The sequence below is a fragment of the Cryptomeria japonica genome, unplaced genomic scaffold (assembly GCF_030272615.1).
Source record: "Cryptomeria japonica unplaced genomic scaffold, Sugi_1.0 HiC_scaffold_408, whole genome shotgun sequence".
In the NCBI taxonomy this organism is placed as follows: Eukaryota; Viridiplantae; Streptophyta; class Pinopsida; order Cupressales; family Cupressaceae; genus Cryptomeria; species Cryptomeria japonica.
The window spans coordinates 87,501-106,268 of record NW_026729229.1 but is presented as its reverse complement, the minus strand read 5'-3'; the positions used below and the strand labels follow the sequence as shown (position 1 = coordinate 106,268).

Here is an 18,768-nt window from a genome sequence, read left to right as displayed (position 1 = left end):
TGCTCCGAGGTGCGAACCCGAGAGCGCTCCGAGGTGCCCACGAAGTCGAAAGTCGGGTTAATTGCATTGTTTTCCCCGGGTGCGCTCCGAGGTGCGCAACATCGGCGCGCACCAAGGAGGGCTCCGAAGTGTGCTCCAAGGTGCGCACGATGGCGTGCACCTCTGGTGCGCACGATTCGGAGCTCGGTTTGACCGGGGTGCGCACACCTTGGCTGGGTTGCGCACCTTTTGTGCGCTCCAAGGTGCGCACGAAGTCGGAGCTCGGTTTGCCCCGGGTGCGCACCTTCGCCAGGGTGCGCACCTTGATGCGCACGCCTTGGCTGGGCTGCGCACCTTGGTGGGCGCCATGGTGCGCACCTTTCGTGCGCTCCAAGGTGCGCACGAAGTCGGAGCTCGGTTTGCCCCGGGTGCGCACCTTGGTGGGCGCCATGGTGCACTCCGAGGTGCCCAAGATTGGTGCGCACCAAGGAGCGCTCCGAAGTGCGCTCCAAGGTGCGCGCGAAGTCGAAAGTTGGGTTAATTGTCCGGTTTGCCTCGGGTGCGCACCTTGCGTGCACCTTCGCCAGGGTGGGCGCCTTGGTGCGCACACCTTGGCTGGGCTGCGCACACCTTGGCACCCGCGTTTCCTTCATTTTAAATTTTTTTTTTTTACAATCTCTCAAGTGGGAAATTCTATAATCTCAACTTTTTTTGCCTTTTCAGGAAACTTTTGAATGGAGCGCATCATTGGTGCGCTCCGAAGTGTGCTCCAAAGCTCTCTCCAGCTGCGTGCACCTGCCCCGGCCGCGCACCCGGCCCCGCCCAGCTTCGCTCACCTGTCCCGGGCGTCTGGTGCGGAACCTTAGAGTAAGAAACATCACCGTGCACCTTGGCCAACGTGCGCGACTCGACCGAGCGCGCACTGGCCGAGGTGCACACCGATTTCACCTGGGTGCGCGCGCAGCACCTCGGGCGCACCGGGGTGCGCGCACAACGCCCGGGTTGCACCGTGGCCTGTGTGCTCGGGGCGCCTCGGGTGCGCGCTCGGTGTCGCCCCCGCGCGCGCGGTAGTGCGGGCAGCGCACCCCGGCCCGGCCCGGCCCCGACGAGAACGCAAACGGGCAAAAGGTTTATTCAAATAGCATTGCGACGCCCGGCGAAAAACTAAAAAAGGGTGCAACACCGGGACTTCCCGGGAGGTCACCCATCCCAGTACTACTCCGGCCCAAGCGCGCTTAACTGCGGAGTTCTGATGGGATCCGGTGCACTAACGCTGGTATGATCGCACCCGTTATGAGCTTGTCGCAGTGTGTACTTAGCAAACCGCGACCCACGTGCGAATCCACCCCGGCCACCCACCCCCGTCGAGGTGCACACCCTCCCTCGCGAAGTGCGCCCCGTTCGCCAAGTGTGAGCCCTGCCCGGGTGCGCGCACCTTGCTAGGGCGTCGGGTGTGCACCCGGCCCGGCCTACGTGCGTGCACCTGGAGGGGGCGTCGTGTGCGTGCAGTGTCCCGTCTGCAACGCGGTGCCCACACACCACCTCGGGCGCAACGACCTGCGCTCACATGTGGGCCGAGTGCACCTTGGTGCATGTTCGGGGCGCCTCGGGTGCACGCTCGATCTTGCCCCGGTGCACCAAGGCGCTCGGTTTGCCCCGGGTGCGCACTTGGTGCAAGGTGGGCACCCAAAATAGGGATCAAGCACCAAAACACAAGTTTCGGGATGCAAAATGGGACCCAAGGACCACAAATGCGTTCCAAGACCCATGATGGGTCCACGAGAACAAAAATGTGTTCCGAGACTTAATAAACAAATATTGGGTTTTAGGAGAAGAAACATGCTCTGATGCCCAAAACGAGAATCGACCCCGAAAAGGCCACAGGCCAAAAGTGGGATGCGAGACAAAAAAAAATGGGACCCGAGGACCAAAATTGGGTTCCCAGGTCGAAGACAGGGCAACCGGACAAGAAACGACCTCTAAGGCTCGAAATGAGTCCCGACGACTAAAACTTGACAAGAAGCACCCATCAGGCACCCAACTCGACACCCATGGGATGCCGACCCACCCGGGCTTCCACCTAGCACACCTTGGCACCCACCCACCCTCGCACCCAACCTCGCACCCAACTTAGCACCTTTGAACCCACATTGGCACTCACCCTGACCCTGGCACCTTGGAACCCACATTGGCACTCACCTTGACCCTGGCACCCACCTTTGCACTCACCTTGGGACCCACCCTGGCTCCCACCTCGGCACCCACCCAGACACCCACCTTGGTTCCTTGGCACCCACCTTGGATCCTTGGCACCCACCCCGACACCCACCTTGGCACGCAACTTGGCTACTTGCCACCCACCTTGGCTCCTTGACGCCCACCCCGACAACCACCCCGTGACCTACCCTGGCTAGGGTTGGTGCACACCCACCCTGGTGCCCACCTTGGCACCCACCCTATGACCCACCTTGGCACGCACCTTAGTACCCACCCCGTTACCCACCCTAGGACCCACCCCGTGACCCACCTTGGCCAGGGTGGGTGCCTTGGTGCGCACAACTTGCCTGGGCTGCACACCAGGGCGGGCTCAAGATGGCACCCGCGTTCCGTTTTTTTCACTATCTTTCAAAACGGAAATTTTAAAATCTCATTTTTTTCTTTTTTTTGCCTTTTCTGGAAATTAGTGAAGGCAGCGCATCAAAGGTGCGCAATGCTGGTGCGAACCCGGGAGCGCTCCGATGTGTGCTCCAAGGTGCGGCGTGCACGAAGTCCGAGCCCGGTTTGCCCCGGGTGCGCACCTCGCGTGCACCTTCGCCGGGGTGAGCACCTTGGCTGGGTTGCGCGCCCTGGTGCGTACCAAGGAGCGCTCTGAAGTGTGCTCCAAGGTGCGGCGTGCACGAAGTCGGAGCCCGGTTTGCCCCGGGTGTGCACCTCGGGTGCGCACCTCGCGTGCACCTTCGCTGCGGTGGGCACCTTGGCTGGGTTGCGCGCCTTGGTGGGCACCATGCAGTGCACGAAGTCGGAGCCCGGTTTGCCCCGGGCGCGCACCTCCGCCAGGGTGGGCACCTTGGTGCGCACAACTTGCCTGGGCTGCGCATCAGGAAGGGCTCAAGATGGCACCCGCGTTCCGTTTTTTTCACTATCTTTCAGAACGGAAATTTTAAAATATCGTTTTTTTTTGCCTTTTCTGGAAATTAGTGAAGGCAGCGCATCAAAGGTGCGCAACGCTGGTGCGAACCTGGGAGCGCTCCGATGTGTGCTCCAAGGTGCGGCGTGCACGAAGTCGGACCCCGGTTTGCCTCGGGTGCGCCCTGGTGGGCACCATGGTGCGCACCAAGGAGCGCTCCGAAGTGTGCTCCAAGGTGCGGCCTGCACGAAGTCGGAGCCCGGTTTGCCCCGGGTGTGCACCTCGGGTGGGCACCTTGGTGCGCATGCCTTGCCTGGGCTGCGCACCAGGGCGGGCTCAAGATGGCACCCGCGTTCCTTTTTTTTCACTATCTTTCAAAACGGAAATTTTAAAATCTCATTTTTTTTTGCCTTTTTCTGGAAATTAGTGAAGGCAGCGCATCAAAGGTGCGCACCTCGCTGCCCACCACGGTGCGCAACGCCGGTGGGCACCCGGGAGTGCTTCGAAGTGTGCTCCAAGGTGCTGCGTGCACGTTGTCGGAGCCCGGTTTGCCCCGGGCGCGCACCTCGCGTGCACCTTCGTCGGGGTGGGCACCTTGGCTGGGTTTGCCCCGGCTGCGCTCCGAAGCGGGGTTATTGGAGCGCCGGCTCTTTTTTTGTCGGAGCGTTTGGTGGGGTTTCTCGCATTGGCTCTTCCGAGGCCCGGTTGCCACCCTGGCGCGCACGAAGTCGGAAGTAGGGTTAATTGCCCGGGTGCGCACCTTTGCCAGGGTGGGCACCTTACCTGGGCTGCGCACCAGGGCGGGCTCAAGATGGCACGCGCGTTCCGTTTTTTTCACTATCTTTCAAAACGGAAATTTTAAAATCTCCTTTTTTTTTTGCCTTTTCTGGAAATTAGTGAAGGCAGCGCATCAAAGGTGCGCACCTCGCTGCCCACCTTGGTGTGCTCTGAGGTGCGCACCCGGGAGCGCTACGAAGTGTGCTCCAAGGTGCGGCGTGCACGTTGTCGGAGCCCGGTTTGCCCCGGGTGCGCACCTCGCCTGCACCTTGGCCGGGGTGGGCACCTTGGCTGGGTTTGCCCAGGGTGCGCTCCGAAGCGGGGTTACTGGAGCGCCCCCTCTTTTTTTGTCAGAGCGTTTGGTGGGGTTTCTCGCATTGGCTCTTCCCAGGCCCGGTTGTTGGGTGCGCTCCCACCCTGGCGCGCGCGAAGTTGGAAGTTGGGTTAATTGCCCGGGCGCGCACCTTCGCCAGGGTGGGCACCTTGGTGCGCACACCTTGGCTGGGCTGCGCACCAGGGCGGGCTCAAGATGGCACCAGCATTCCCTTTTTCTCACTATCTTTCAAAACGGAAATTTTAAAATCTCGTTTTTTTTTTGCCTTTTATGGAAATTAGTGAAGGCATCGCATCAAAGGTGCGCACCTCGCTGCCCACCTTGGTGTGCTCCGAGGTGCCCACCACGGTGCGCAACGCCGGTGCGAACCCGGGAGCGCCCCGATGTGTGCTCCAAGGTGCGGCGTGCACGAAGTCGGACCCCGGTTTGCCCCGGGTGCGCACCTCGCGTGCACCTTGGTGCGCACACCTTGGCTGGGTTGCGCGGCCTGGTGGGCACCATGGTGCGCACCAAGGAGCGCTCCGAAGTGTGCTCCAAGGTGCGGCGTGCACGAAGTCGGAGCCCGGTTTGCCCCGGGTACGCACCTCGCGTGCACCTTCGCCGGGGTGGGCACCTCGGCTGGGTTGCGCGCCCTGGTGCGCACCAAGGAGCGCTCCGAAGTGTGCTCCAAGGTGCGGCGTGCACGAAGTCGGAGCCCGGTTTGCCCCGGGTGCGCACCTTCGCCGCGGTGCGCACCATGGCGTGCACGAAGTCGGAGCCCGGTTTGCCCCGGGTGCGCACCTCGCGTGCACCTTCGGCGGGGTTGCGCGCCCTGGTGGGCACCATGGTGCGCACCAAGGAGCGCTCCGAAGTGTGCTCCAAGGTGCGGCGTGCACGAAGTCGGAGCCCGGTTTGCCCCGGGTGCGCACCTCGCGTGCACCTTCGGCGGGGTTGCGCGCCCTGGTGGGCACCATGGTGCGCACCAAGGAGCGCTCCGAAGTGTGCTCCAAGGTGCGGCGTGCACGAAGTCGGAGCCCGGTTTGCCCCGGGTGCGCACCTCGCGTGCACCTTCGCCGCGGTGGGCACCATGGCGTGCACGAAGTCGGAGCCCGGTTTGCCCCGGGTGCGCACCTCGCGTGCACCTTCGCCGGGGTGGGCACCTCGGCTGGGTTGCGCGCCCTGGTGCGCACCAAGGAGCGCTCCGAAGTGTGCTCCAAGGTGCGGCGTGCACGAAGTCGGAGCCCGGTTTGCCCCGGGTGCGCACCTCGCGTGCACCTTCGCCAGGGTGGGCACCTCGGTGCGCACACCTTCTCAATGTTTTCTTGCCTTTTCTGGAAATTGGTGAAGGCAGCGCATCAAAGGTGCGCACCTCGGTGTGCTCCGAGGTGCGAACCCGAGAGCGCTCCGAGGTGCCCACGAAGTCGAAAGTCGGGTTAATTGCATTGTTTTCCCCGGGTGCGCTCCGAGGTGCGCAACATCGGCGCGCACCAAGGAGGGCTCCGAAGTGTGCTCCAAGGTGCGCACGATGGCGTGCACCTCTGGTGCGCACGATTCGGAGCTCGGTTTGACCGGGGTGCGCACACCTTGGCTGGGTTGCGCACCTTTTGTGCGCTCCAAGGTGCGCACGAAGTCGGAGCTCGGTTTGCCCCGGGTGCGCACCTTCGCCAGGGTGCGCACCTTGATGCGCACGCCTTGGCTGGGCTGCGCACCTTGGTGGGCGCCATGGTGCGCACCTTTCGTGCGCTCCAAGGTGCGCACGAAGTCGGAGCTCGGTTTGCCCCGGGTGCGCACCTTGGTGGGCGCCATGGTGCACTCCGAGGTGCCCAAGATTGGTGCGCACCAAGGAGCGCTCCGAAGTGCGCTCCAAGGTGCGCGCGAAGTCGAAAGTTGGGTTAATTGTCCGGTTTGCCTCGGGTGCGCACCTTGCGTGCACCTTCGCCAGGGTGGGCGCCTTGGTGCGCACACCTTGGCTGGGCTGCGCACACCTTGGCACCCGCGTTTCCTTCATTTTAAATTTTTTTTTTTTACAATCTCTCAAGTGGGAAATTCTATAATCTCAACTTTTTTTGCCTTTTCAGGAAACTTTTGAATGGAGCGCATCATTGGTGCGCTCCGAAGTGTGCTCCAAAGCTCTCTCCAGCTGCGTGCACCTGCCCCGGCCGCGCACCCGGCCCCGCCCAGCTTCGCTCACCTGTCCCGGGCGTCTGGTGCGGAACCTTAGAGTAAGAAACATCACCGTGCACCTTGGCCAACGTGCGCGACTCGACCGAGCGCGCACTGGCCGAGGTGCACACCGATTTCACCTGGGTGCGCGCGCAGCACCTCGGGCGCACCGGGGTGCGCGCACAACGCCCGGGTTGCACCGTGGCCTGTGTGCTCGGGGCGCCTCGGGTGCGCGCTCGGTGTCGCCCCCCGCGCGCGCGGTAGTGCGGGCAGCGCACCCCGGCCCGGCCCGGCCCCGACGAGAACGCAAACGGGCAAAAGGTTTATTCAAATAGCATTGCGACGCCCGGCGAAAAACTAAAAAAGGGTGCAACACCGGGACTTCCCGGGAGGTCACCCATCCCAGTACTACTCCGGCCCAAGCGCGCTTAACTGCGGAGTTCTGATGGGATCCGGTGCACTAACGCTGGTATGATCGCACCCGTTATGAGCTTGTCGCAGTGTGTACTTAGCAAACCGCGACCCACGTGCGAATCCACCCCGGCCACCCACCCCCGTCGAGGTGCACACCCTCCCTCGCGAAGTGCGCCCCGTTCGCCAAGTGTGAGCCCTGCCCGGGTGCGCGCACCTTGCTAGGGCGTCGGGTGTGCACCCGGCCCGGCCTACGTGCGTGCACCTGGAGGGGGCGTCGTGTGCGTGCAGTGTCCCGTCTGCAACGCGGTGCCCACACACCACCTCGGGCGCAACGACCTGCGCTCACATGTGGGCCGAGTGCACCTTGGTGCATGTTCGGGGCGCCTCGGGTGCACGCTCGATCTTGCCCCGGTGCACCAAGGCGCTCGGTTTGCCCCGGGTGCGCACTTGGTGCAAGGTGGGCACCCAAAATAGGGATCAAGCACCAAAACACAAGTTTCGGGATGCAAAATGGGACCCAAGGACCACAAATGCGTTCCAAGACCCATGATGGGTCCACGAGAACAAAAATGTGTTCCGAGACTTAATAAACAAATATTGGGTTTTAGGAGAAGAAACATGCTCTGATGCCCAAAACGAGAATCGACCCCGAAAAGGCCACAGGCCAAAAGTGGGATGCGAGACAAAAAAAAATGGGACCCGAGGACCAAAATTGGGTTCCCAGGTCGAAGACAGGGCAACCGGACAAGAAACGACCTCTAAGGCTCGAAATGAGTCCCGACGACTAAAACTTGACAAGAAGCACCCATCAGGCACCCAACTCGACACCCATGGGATGCCGACCCACCCGGGCTTCCACCTAGCACACCTTGGCACCCACCCACCCTCGCACCCAACCTCGCACCCAACTTAGCACCTTTGAACCCACATTGGCACTCACCCTGACCCTGGCACCTTGGAACCCACATTGGCACTCACCTTGACCCTGGCACCCACCTTTGCACTCACCTTGGGACCCACCCTGGCTCCCACCTCGGCACCCACCCAGACACCCACCTTGGTTCCTTGGCACCCACCTTGGATCCTTGGCACCCACCCCGACACCCACCTTGGCACGCAACTTGGCTACTTGCCACCCACCTTGGCTCCTTGACGCCCACCCCGACAACCACCCCGTGACCTACCCTGGCTAGGGTTGGTGCACACCCACCCTGGTGCCCACCTTGGCACCCACCCTATGACCCACCTTGGCACGCACCTTAGTACCCACCCCGTTACCCACCCTAGGACCCACCCCGTGACCCACCTTGGCCAGGGTGGGTGCACCCACCCTGGTGCCCACCTTGGCACCCACCCATCCTAGCACCCAGCCTGTGACCGGGCTTGGAACCCAACCTTGCACCCGCACCCGTCTTGGCCAGTGTGGGTGCGCACCCATCCTGGCACCCACGTTGTGACACACCCTTTAACCCACGCACCCTAGCACCCACGTTGGCACCCACCTTGGAACCCAACCTAGCAACTTGGCACCCACCCCGTGACCCACCTTGGCATCCACCATAGCAGTCGCCGACTTGGCACCCACCTCGGCACCCACCTTGACACTTGTGGACCCACCTTGCCACTCACCCTAGCATCGACCCATCCTAGCACCCACCCTGGCACCTTTGCACCCTAGCACTCACCCATCCTAGCACCTAACCTGTGACCCACCTTGACACTCACCCTCGCACCCACCTTGGAACCCAACCTAGCACCCACCCACCCTGACACCAACCCTAGCACCTACCCACCCTTGCACCCACCCTGTGACCCATCTTGGCACCCACCCATCCTACCACTCAACCTATCACCCACCTTCTCACCCACCTTGGCATCCACCTTAGCACCCACCCACACTGGCACCTTGGCACCCACCTCGGGCAAGGTGGGTGCACACCCACCCTGGCACCCAATTTAGAACCCACCGAGCATGTTACCCACCTTGGCACCCACATTGCAGCCCACCCTAGTACCCACCCTATGACCCACATTGGCATCCACACCCTAGCACCCAGGCACCTCGACACCCGCCTTGACACCCACCCTAGCACTGAACCTGTGACCCACCTTGGAACTCACCCTAGAACCCACCCACCCTGTGAACCACCTTGGCATCCACCTTAGCACCCACCCACCTTGGCACCCACTCTAGCACTCACCCATCCTAACACCCAACTTGTTACCCACCTTGGCACCCGCCCTCGCGTCCACCTTGAAACCCACCCTAGCACCCACCCACGCAGGAGCCCACCTTGGCACCCAACCTAACACCCACGCATCCTGGCACCCAACTTGTGACCCACCTTGGAACCCACCCTAGTACCCACCTTTGAACCCACTATATCACCAACCCACCTTGGCACCCACCCTATGACCCTCTTTGGAATCCACCCTAGCACGCACCCACCCTGGCACCCACCATGGAGCGCACCCTAGCACCCACCCACCTCGGCACGCACCTCAACACCCACCTTGGTGTGCGCACTGCGCCAACCTCTCAAAGACCCTATGTGGTGCGCTCCAAAGTGTACACCTTTGGTGCGCTCCAAGGTGCGCACCTTTGGTGCACACCGAGGTGCACACCAAAGTGTGCACCGAGGTGAGCACCAAAGTGCACTCCAGGGTGCACACCAAGGCGTGCACCTTTGGTGCGGTCAATGCAAACGAATTCGGAAGTTGGGGTCGATGTCCTAATCGCTGCTGCAGACTACACGTATGAGAATCGGACAAATAGCTTTATATAGGGGAGGTGTTGCGTTTGATGGGTCGACTCCCCTGGTTGTGTGCACTGCACCAACTTCAAAGACCCTGTCTTGTTTAAGAAGTCAAAAGTTGGGGTGGATGTCCTAATCATTGCTGCAGTCTACGCATGTATGAGAATCAGACAAATAGCTTATATAGGGGAGGTGTTGCATTCGGTGGGTTGACTCCCCTGGTTGTGCGCACTGCGCCAACCTCAAAGACCCCGCATAGCAGAAGAAGTCGGAAGTCGGATTTTGGTGAGCACCAAGGCGTGCACCTTTGGTGCGGTCAACGCAGACGAATTCAGAAGTTGGGGTGGATGTCCTAATCGTTGTTGCAGGCTACACATGTATGAGAATCAGACAAATAGCTTATATAGGGGAGGTGTTGGGTTTGATGGGTCAACTCCCTTGGTTGTGCGCATTACGCCAACCTCAAAGACCTTGTTTTCGTTAAGAAGTCAAAAGTTGGGGTCAATGTCCTAATGGCTCCTGCAGGCTACACATGTATGAGAATCGGACAAATAGCTTATATAGGGGAGGTGTTGGGTTTGATGGGTCGACTCCCCTGGTTGTGCGCATTACGTCAACCTCAAAGACCTTGTTTTCGTTAAGAAGTCAAAAGTTGGGGTCGATGTCCTAATTGCTCCTGTAGACTACACATGTATGAGAATCAGACAAATAGCTTATATAGGGGAGGTGTTGGGTTTGATGGGTTGACTCCCCTAGTTGTTCGCATTACACCAACCTCAAAGACCTTGTTTTCGTTTAGAAGCCGAAAGTTGGGGTCGATGTCCTAATTGCTCCTGCAGGCTACGCATGTATGAGAATCAGACAAATAGCTTATATAGGGGAGGTGTTGGGTTTGATGGGTCGACTCCCCTGGTTGTGCGCATTGCGCCAACCTCAAAGACCCTGCATTGCGGATGAAGTCGAAAGTCAGAGTTTGGTGTGCTACAAGGTGTGGTCGAAGGTGCTCACCTAGGTGTGCACCTTTGGAGCACAGGAAAAGTGCCCTCCAAAAGTGCGCACCTTTGGAGTGCACAAAAGTGCCCTCCAAAAGTGCGCACCTTTGGAGCGCAGAAAAGTGCCCTCCAAAAAGTGCCCTCCAAAAGTGCGCACCTTTGGAGCGCAGAAAAGTGCCCTCCAAAAAGTGCCCTCCAAAAGTGCGCACCTTTGGAGCGCAGAAAAGTGCCCTCCAAAAAGTGCCCTCCAAAAGTGCGCACCTTTGGAGCGCAGAAAAGTGCCCTCCAAAAGTGCGCACCTTTGGAGCGCAGAAAAGTGCCCTCCAAAAAGTGCCCTCCAAAAGTGCGCACCTTTGGAGCGCAGAAAAGTGCCCTCCAAAAAGTGCCCTCCAAAAGTGCGCACCTTTGGAGCGCAGAAAAGTGCCCTCCAAAAAGTGCCCTCCAAAAGTGCGCACCTTTGGAGCGCAGAAAAGTGCCCTCCAAAAAGTGCCCTCCAAAAGTGCGCACCTTTGGAGCGCAGAAAAGTGCCCTCCAAAAAGTGCCCTCCAAAAGTGCGCACCTTTGGAGCGCAGAAAAGTGCCCTCCAAAAGTGCGCACCTTTGGAGCGCACAAAAGTGCCCTCCAAAAGTGCGCACTTTTGGTGCGCACCAAGGCGCTGGTTCGGTCGTTGCAGGCGAGTTCGGAAGTTGGGGTCGATGTCCTGAGCGGAGGTGCAAACTACACAGGTGTCGGAATCGGACAAATAGCTTATATAGGGGAGGTGTATGCTTCGATGGGTCGACTCCCCAGGTTGAGCGCACCGCGCCAACCTCAAAGACCCTACGGTATGGATGAAGTCGGAAGTTGGGTCCGATGACCAATTCGATTAGTAGGTATGCTCATGAGGTCGGAATTTGGGTCCGATGACCTGCCATGTGCAGGAAGGCGAATGTTGACACTGTGCGTTGCAAGGTGCACACCAAGGCGCTGGTGCGGTCTTTTTAGTCGAGTTCGGAAGTTGGGGTCGATGTCCTGATCGGAGGTGCAAGCTACACAGGTGTGGGAATCGGACAAATAGCTTATATAGGGGAGGTGTATGCTTCGTTGGGTCGACTCCCCGGGTTGAGCGCACCGCGCCAACCTCAAAGACCCTACGGTATGGATGAAGTCGGAAGTTGGGTCCGATGACCGATTCGATATGTAGGCATACTCGCGAGGTCGGAATTTGGGTCCGATGACCTGCCACGTGCAGGAAGGCGAATGTTGGCACTGTGCGTTGCAAGGTGCGCACCAAGGCGCTGGTTCGGTCGTTGGAGGCGAGTTCGGAAGTTGGGGTCGATGTCTTGATCGGAGGTGCAAACTACACAGGTGTGGGAATCGGACAAATAGCTTATATAGGGGAGGTGTATGCTTCGTTGGGTCGACTCCCCGGGTTGAGCGCACCGCGCCAACCTCAAAGACCCTACGGTATGGATGAAGTCGGAAGTTGGGTCCGATGACCGATTCGATATGTAGGCATACTCGCGAGGTCGGAATTTGGGTCCGATGACCTGCCATGTGCAGGAAGGCGAATGTTGGGACTGTGCGTCGCAAGGTGCGCACCAAGGCGCTGGTGCCGTCGTTGCAGTCGAGTTCGGAAGTTGGGGTCGATGTCCTGGTCAGAGGTGCAAACTACACAGGTGTGGGAATCGGACAAATAGCTTATATAGGGGAGGTGTATGCTTCGATGGGTCGACTCCCTGGGTTGAGCGCACCGCGCCAACCTCAAAGACCCTACAGTATGGATGAAGTCGGAAGTTGGGTCCGATGACCGATTCGATACGTAGGCATATTGGCGAGGTCTGAATTTGTGTCCGATGACCTGCCATGCGCAGGAAGGCGGAATTTGGGTCCGATGACCGAGTTGATGGCGTGCCATGCGCAGAAAGGCGGAATTTGGGTCCGATGACCGAGTTGATGTTGATGGCCCGCCATGCACAGGAAGGCGGAATTTGGGTCCGATGACCGATTTGAAGGCGTGCCATACGCAAAAAGGCGGAGTTTGGGTCCGATGACCGAGTTGATATTGATGGCCCGCCATGCGCAGGAAGGCGGAATTTGGGTCCGATGACCTGACATACGCATGGAGTCCGACTCGGGGGCCGATGTTCGATTCGATGACTTGCATTGTGGGTAAAGTCGGAAGTTGTGGTCTTTGACCCGATTCGATGACCAGACTTCGGCTGCTTGAGAATCGGACAAATAACTTATATAGGGGAGGTAGTGTTCTCGAGCATCCTCCCCCCGTGCCCGTTTATGTCGATTGATGCTGGTGCTCGACTGGTTGGAGCGCTCGGATGCAAAAATCTTGCACCAGGATTTATCGATTGTGATGGACACGGCAAGTCTCCTGATTGCTATGCAGGAGCTCATCGTGAATCTCTATGCGGCCTTGGTATGGACTCGACCTGCGGAATGGTTCGGCAATGGTAGTCGCTCCAACACGTCCTTGCAATGGCCACAGAGGTGATTCGACTAGAGCTCCAGTCTAGCTTTTGGGTTGCTTGGCGGACTGGTATAGCCGCGATCGAGTTCCGGCCATGAACGTTTTAGATAGCTCTTGGGCTTTCTGGGACGGAAGTCGGAAGTTTGGGCTGTTGTCCGATTTGATGACCATTCTTCGGATGTGTGAGAATCGGACAAATAACTTATATAGGGGACTGTGTTGTCTCACGCAGCCCCCTCCGTGCCCCTCTATCTCGACCGATGTTGGTGCTTGAAAGGGTTGGGATCGCTCGGATTTATAAACGTGCACCACCATTTGTCGAGTGTGAGGGACGCGGCAGGTCTCCTAAATGCTATGCGGGCGCTCTCTGAGAATCTCTATCCGGCCTCGACACAGACTAGTCTTGCTGAATGGTTTGGCACTGGTAGTCGATCCAACACGTCGTTGTTGTGGCCGCCTAGGCGATTCGATTCGAGCCCCCGTCTAGCTTTTGGGTTGCTTGGCGGATTTTGCCCTATCCGCAAGTGAGCTCGGTCCCTAAACGTTCGAGAAACCCGATTGCTATGCGCCGACTCTCTTTCTTGCGAGCCTCCATCTAGCTTTTGGGTCTCTACGGAACGGAAGTCGGAATCTGGGACCGTTGTTTGATTCGACGAGGCAGACTACGGTTGTGCGAGAATCGGACAAATAACTTATATAGGGGAGGTGTTGACTGGAGCATTCTCCCCCGTGCCCCTCTAACTCGACCAATGCTGGCGCTCGAACGGTGGTAGCGCTCGGATTTTCATTGAGCGCCAGCATTGGTCGATTTAGAGGGGCATGCGAGATTCCCGAATGCTATGCGAGGGCTCTAACGGAAATGTCTATTGGTTTCGGTATGGATGCAATTGCGAGTGGTTCGGCAAAGGTAGTCGTTCCGATGCGTCCATGTCGTGGCCAAATCGATAATTCGATTTGAGCCCTCGTATAGCATTTGGGTCTCTCGATGTGATTCCGCATTCCAGTCCCTTTGGGCACTGCTTGAGCCGCATCCCAGGGGGTTCCCTTCCCAATAATCTGCCTCGCAACCCGATTGCTATGCGGTGAGGCTCCTCGGCCGCCTCGGAACTATCTGTGTATCAGACGCATCGCGGGATAAGGGGTTGGCAACGGTAGTCGCCCCAAGCGCGTCCGATGCTTGGACCATTCCGAGGCGGCCCTGAAGCCTCTTCCGTCTAGCCGTTGGGTCCTTCTCGCCGCATCCCTCGCCTCGCACCCCGATTGCTATGCGGTGAGGCTCCTCGGCCGCCTCGGAACTATCTGTGTATCGGACGCGTCGCGGGATAAGGGGTTGTCACTGGTAGTCGCCCCAAGCGCGTCCGATGCTTGGACCATTCCGAGGCGGCCCTGAAGCCTCTTCCGTCTAGCCGTTGGGTCCTTCTCGCCGCATCCCTCGCCTCGCACCCCGATTGCTATGCGGTGAGGCTCCTCGGCCGCCTCGGAACTATCTGTGTATCGGACGCGTCGCGGGATAAGGGGTTGTCATTGGTAGTCGCCCCAAGCGCGTCCGATGCTTGGACCATTCCGAGGCGGCCCTGAAGCCTCTTCCGTCTAGCCGTTGGGTCCTTCTCGCCGCATCCCTCGCCTCGCACCCCGATTGCTATGCGGTGAGGCTCCTCGGCCGCCTCGGAACTATCTGTGTATCGGACGCGTCGCGGGATAAGGGGTTGTCACTGGTAGTCGCCCCAAGCGCGTCCGATGCTTGGACCATTCCGAGGCGGCCCTGAAGCCTCTTCCGTCTAGCCGTTGGGTCCTTCTCGCCGCATCCCTCGCCTCGCACCCCGATTGCTATGCGGTGAGGCTCCTCGGCCGCCTCGGAACTATCTGTGTATCGGACGCGTCGCGGGATAAGGGGTTGTCACTGGTAGTCGCCCCAAGCGCGTTCGATGCTTGGACCATTCCGAGGCGGCCCTGAAGCCTCTTCCGTCTAGCCGTTGGGTCCTTCTCGCCGCATCCCTCGCCTCGCACCCCGATTGCTATGCGGTGAGGCTCCTCGGCCGCCTTGGAACTATCTGTGTATCGGACGCGTCGCGGGATAAGGGGTTGTCACTGGTAGTCGCCCCAAGCGCGTCCGATGCTTAGACCATTCCGAGGCGGACCCGAAGCCTCTTCCGTCTAGCCGTTGGGTCCTTCTCGCCGCATCCTTCGCCTCGCACCCCGATTGCTATGCGGTGAGGCTCCTCGGCCGCCTCGGAACTATCTGTGTATCGGACGCGTCGCGGGATAAGGGGTTGTCACTGGTAGTCGCCCCAAGCGCGTCCGATGCTTGGACCATTCCGAGGCGGACCCGAAGCCTCTTCCGTCTAGCCGTTGGGTCCTTCTCGCCGCATCCCTCGCCTCGCACCCCGATTGCTATGCGGTGAGGCTCCTCGGCCGCCTTGGAACTATCTGTGTATCGGACGCGTCGCGGGATAAGGGGTTGTCACTGGTAGTCGCCCCAAGCGCGTCCGATGCTTGGACCATTCCGAGGCGGACCCGAAGCCTCTTCCGTCTAGCCGTTGGGTCCTTCTCGCCGCATCCCTCGCCTCGCACCCCGATTGCTATGCGGTGAGGCTCCTCGGCCGCCTTGGAACTATCTGTGTATCGGACGCGTCGCGGGATAAGGGGTTGTCACTGGTAGTCGCCCCAAGCGCGTCCGATGCTTGGACCATTCCGAGGCGGACCCGAAGCCTCTTCCGTCTAGCCGTTGGGTCCTTCTCGCCGCATCCCTCGCCTCGCACCCCGATTGCTATGCGGTGAGGCTCCTCGGCCGCCTTGGAACTATCTGTGTATCGGACGCGTCGCGGGATAAGGGGTTGTCACTGGTAGTCGCCCCAAGCGCGTCCGATGCTTGGACCATTCCGAGGCGGCCCCGAAGCCTCTTCCGTGTAGCCGTTGGGTCCTTCTCGCCGCATCCCTCGCCTCGCACCCCGATTGCTATGCGGTGAGGCTCCTCGGCCGCCTTGGAACTATCTGTGTATCGGACGCGTCGCGGGATAAGGGGTTGTCACTGGTAGTCGCCCCAAGCGCGTCCGATGCTTGGACCATTCCGAGGCGGCCCCGAAGCCTCTTCCGTGTAGCCGTTGGGTCCTTCTCGCCGCATCCCTCGCCTCGCACCCCGATTGCTATGCGGTGAGGCTCCTCGGCCGCCTTGGAACTATCTGTGTATCGGACGCGTCGCGGGATAAGGGGTTGTCACTGGTAGTCGCCCCAAGCGCGTCCGATGCTTGGACCATTCCGAGGCGGACCTGAAGCCTCTTCCCTCTAGCCGTTGGGGCTTTCTCGCCGCATCCCTCGCCTCGCACCCTGATTGCTATGCTGTGAGGCTCCTCGGCCGCCTTGGAACTATCTGTGTATCGGACGCATCGCGGGATAAGGGGTTGGCAGTGGTAGTCGCCCCAAGCGCATCCGATGCTTGGACCATTCCGAGGCGGCCCTGCAGCCTCTTCCGTCTAGCCGTTGGGGCCATCTCGCCGCATCCCCCACCTCGCACCACGATTGCTATGCGGTGAGGCTCCTTGGCCGCCTCGGAACTATCTGTGTATCGGACGCATCGCGGGATAAGGGGTTGTCACTGGTAGTCGCCCCAAGCGCGTCCGATGCTTGGACCATTCCGAGGCGGCCCTGCAGCCTCTTCCGTCTAGCCGTTGGGGCCATCTCGCTGCATCCCCCACCTCCTCGGCCGCCTCGGAACTATCTGTGTATCGGACGCATCGCGGGATAAGGGGTTGGCAGTGGTAGTCGCCCCAAGCGCGTCCGATGCTTGGACTATTCCGAGGCAGCCCTGCAGCCTCTTCCGTCTAGCCTTTGGGGCCATCTCGCCGCATCCCTCGCCTCGCACCCCGATTGCTATGCGGTGAGGCTCCTCGGCCGCCTGGGAACTATCTTCGTATCGGACGCATCGCGGGATAAGGGGTTGTCACTGGTAGTCGCCCCAAGCGCGTCCGATGCTTGGACTATTCCGAGGCGGCCCTGTGGCCTCTTCCGTCTAGCCGTTGGGGCCATCTCGCCGCATCCCCCACCTCGCACCCCGATTGCTATGCGGTGAGGCTCTTCGGCCGCCTTGGAACTATCTTCGTATCGGACGCATTGCGGGATAAGGGGTTGTCACTGGTAGTGGCCCCAAGCGCGTCCGATGCTTGGACTATTCCGAGGCGGCCCTGCAGCCTCTTCCGTCTAGCCGTTGGGGCCATCTCGCCGCATCCCCCACCTCGCACCCCGATTGCTATGCGGTGAGGCTCCTCGGCCGCCTTGGAACTATCTTCGTATCGGACGCATCGCGGGATAAGGGGTTGTCACTGGTAGTCGCCCCAAGCGCGTCCGATGCTTGGACTATTCCGACGCGGCCCTGTGGCCTCTTCCGTCTAGCCGTTGGGGCCATCTCGCCGCATCCCCCACCTCGCACCCCGATTGCTATGCGGTGAGGCTCCTCGGCCGCCTTGGAACCATCTTCGTATCGGACGCATCGCGGGATAGGGGGCTGTCACTGGTAGTCGCCCCAAGCGTGTCCGATGCTTGGACCATTCCTAGGCGGCCCTGAAGCCTCTTCCGTCTAGCCGTTGGGGCCTTCCCGCCCCATCCCTCGCCTCGCACCCCCGATTGCTATGCGGTGAGGCTCCTCGGCCGCCTTGGAACCATCTGTGTATCGGACGCATCGCGGGATAAGGGGTTGGCACTGGCAGTCGCCCCAAGCGCGTCCGATGCTTGGACCATTCCGAGGTGGCCCTGAAGCCTCTTCCGTCTAGCCGTTGGGGCCTTCCCGCCCCATCCCTCGCCTCGCACCCCGATTGATATGCGGTGAGGCTCCTCGGCCGCCTTGGAACTATCTGTGTATCGGACGCATCGCGGGATAAGGGGTTGGCACTGGTAGTCGTCCCAATCGCATCCGATGCTTGGACCATTCCGAGGCGGCCCTGCAGCCTCTTCCGTTTAGCCGTCGGGGCCTTCCCGCCGCATCCCTCGCCTCGCATCCCGATTCCTATGCGGTGAGTCTTCTCGGCCGCCGCGGAACTATACCTGTTATTGCTACTGCATCCTTCGGCTGGTAACCTCCTCTGCCGCCTTGGAACGTTCTCTTTGTCGGACGCGTCGCGGGATAAGGGGTTGGCACTGGTAGTCGCCCCAAGCGCGCCCGATGCATAGACCGCTCCGAGTCGACCTTGCTTTCAGCCTCTCACATGCATAGACCTCTCTGAGTCGACCCTGCAGCCTCTCACGTTTAGCCTTTGGAATCTCGCCTCACAACATGATTGCTATCCTTGATGCATCCCTTGCCTCGAGCCCTGATTGCTTTCTTGGCTGCATCCCTCCTCTCCTCACAGCCCGGTTGTCATCACTGCTTCATCCGTCGCTTCATGCATTCTGGCTGCTGGGCCCTTCCCACCGCACACCTCGATTGCTATCTCTTCTGCATCACACACCCCGATTGCTATCTCTGCTACATCCCTCGGCTCTCACTTCTGCATCCTTCGCCTCACACCTCGATTGCTATCAATGCTGCATCCGTAACCTCACACCCCGATTGCTATGCGGGGAGGCTCCTTGGCCGCCTTGGAAATTTCTGTGTGTCGGACGCACCGCGGGATAAGGGGTTGGCACTGGTAGTCGCCCCAAGTGCGCCCGATTCTTAGACCGCTTCGAGGTGACCTCGTAGCCTCTTTCGTCCAGGCTTCCTGCCTTCAACGCCCTTTTTACACCTCGATTGCTATGCGCGGGCTCGTTGGCGTCTATCACCTCTCTGCGAAGAGTGGCACGATGATTGTTGG

General features: G+C 60.1%; 2 non-coding genes across 2 annotated transcripts; both read right to left on the bottom strand.

The window, feature by feature from the left end:
* Window positions 1-1,150: 1,150 nt before the first annotated feature.
* LOC131871409 (5S ribosomal RNA) lies at window positions 1,151-1,269 on the bottom strand. Its single transcript, XR_009369629.1, has one exon. It is a non-coding gene; the product is annotated as a 5S ribosomal RNA (ribosomal RNA).
* Window positions 1,270-6,723: 5,454 nt separating this feature from the next.
* On the bottom strand, window positions 6,724-6,842 carry LOC131871408 (5S ribosomal RNA). The gene has a single exon (XR_009369628.1). It is a non-coding gene; the product is annotated as a 5S ribosomal RNA (ribosomal RNA).
* Window positions 6,843-18,768: the final 11,926 nt, after the last annotated feature.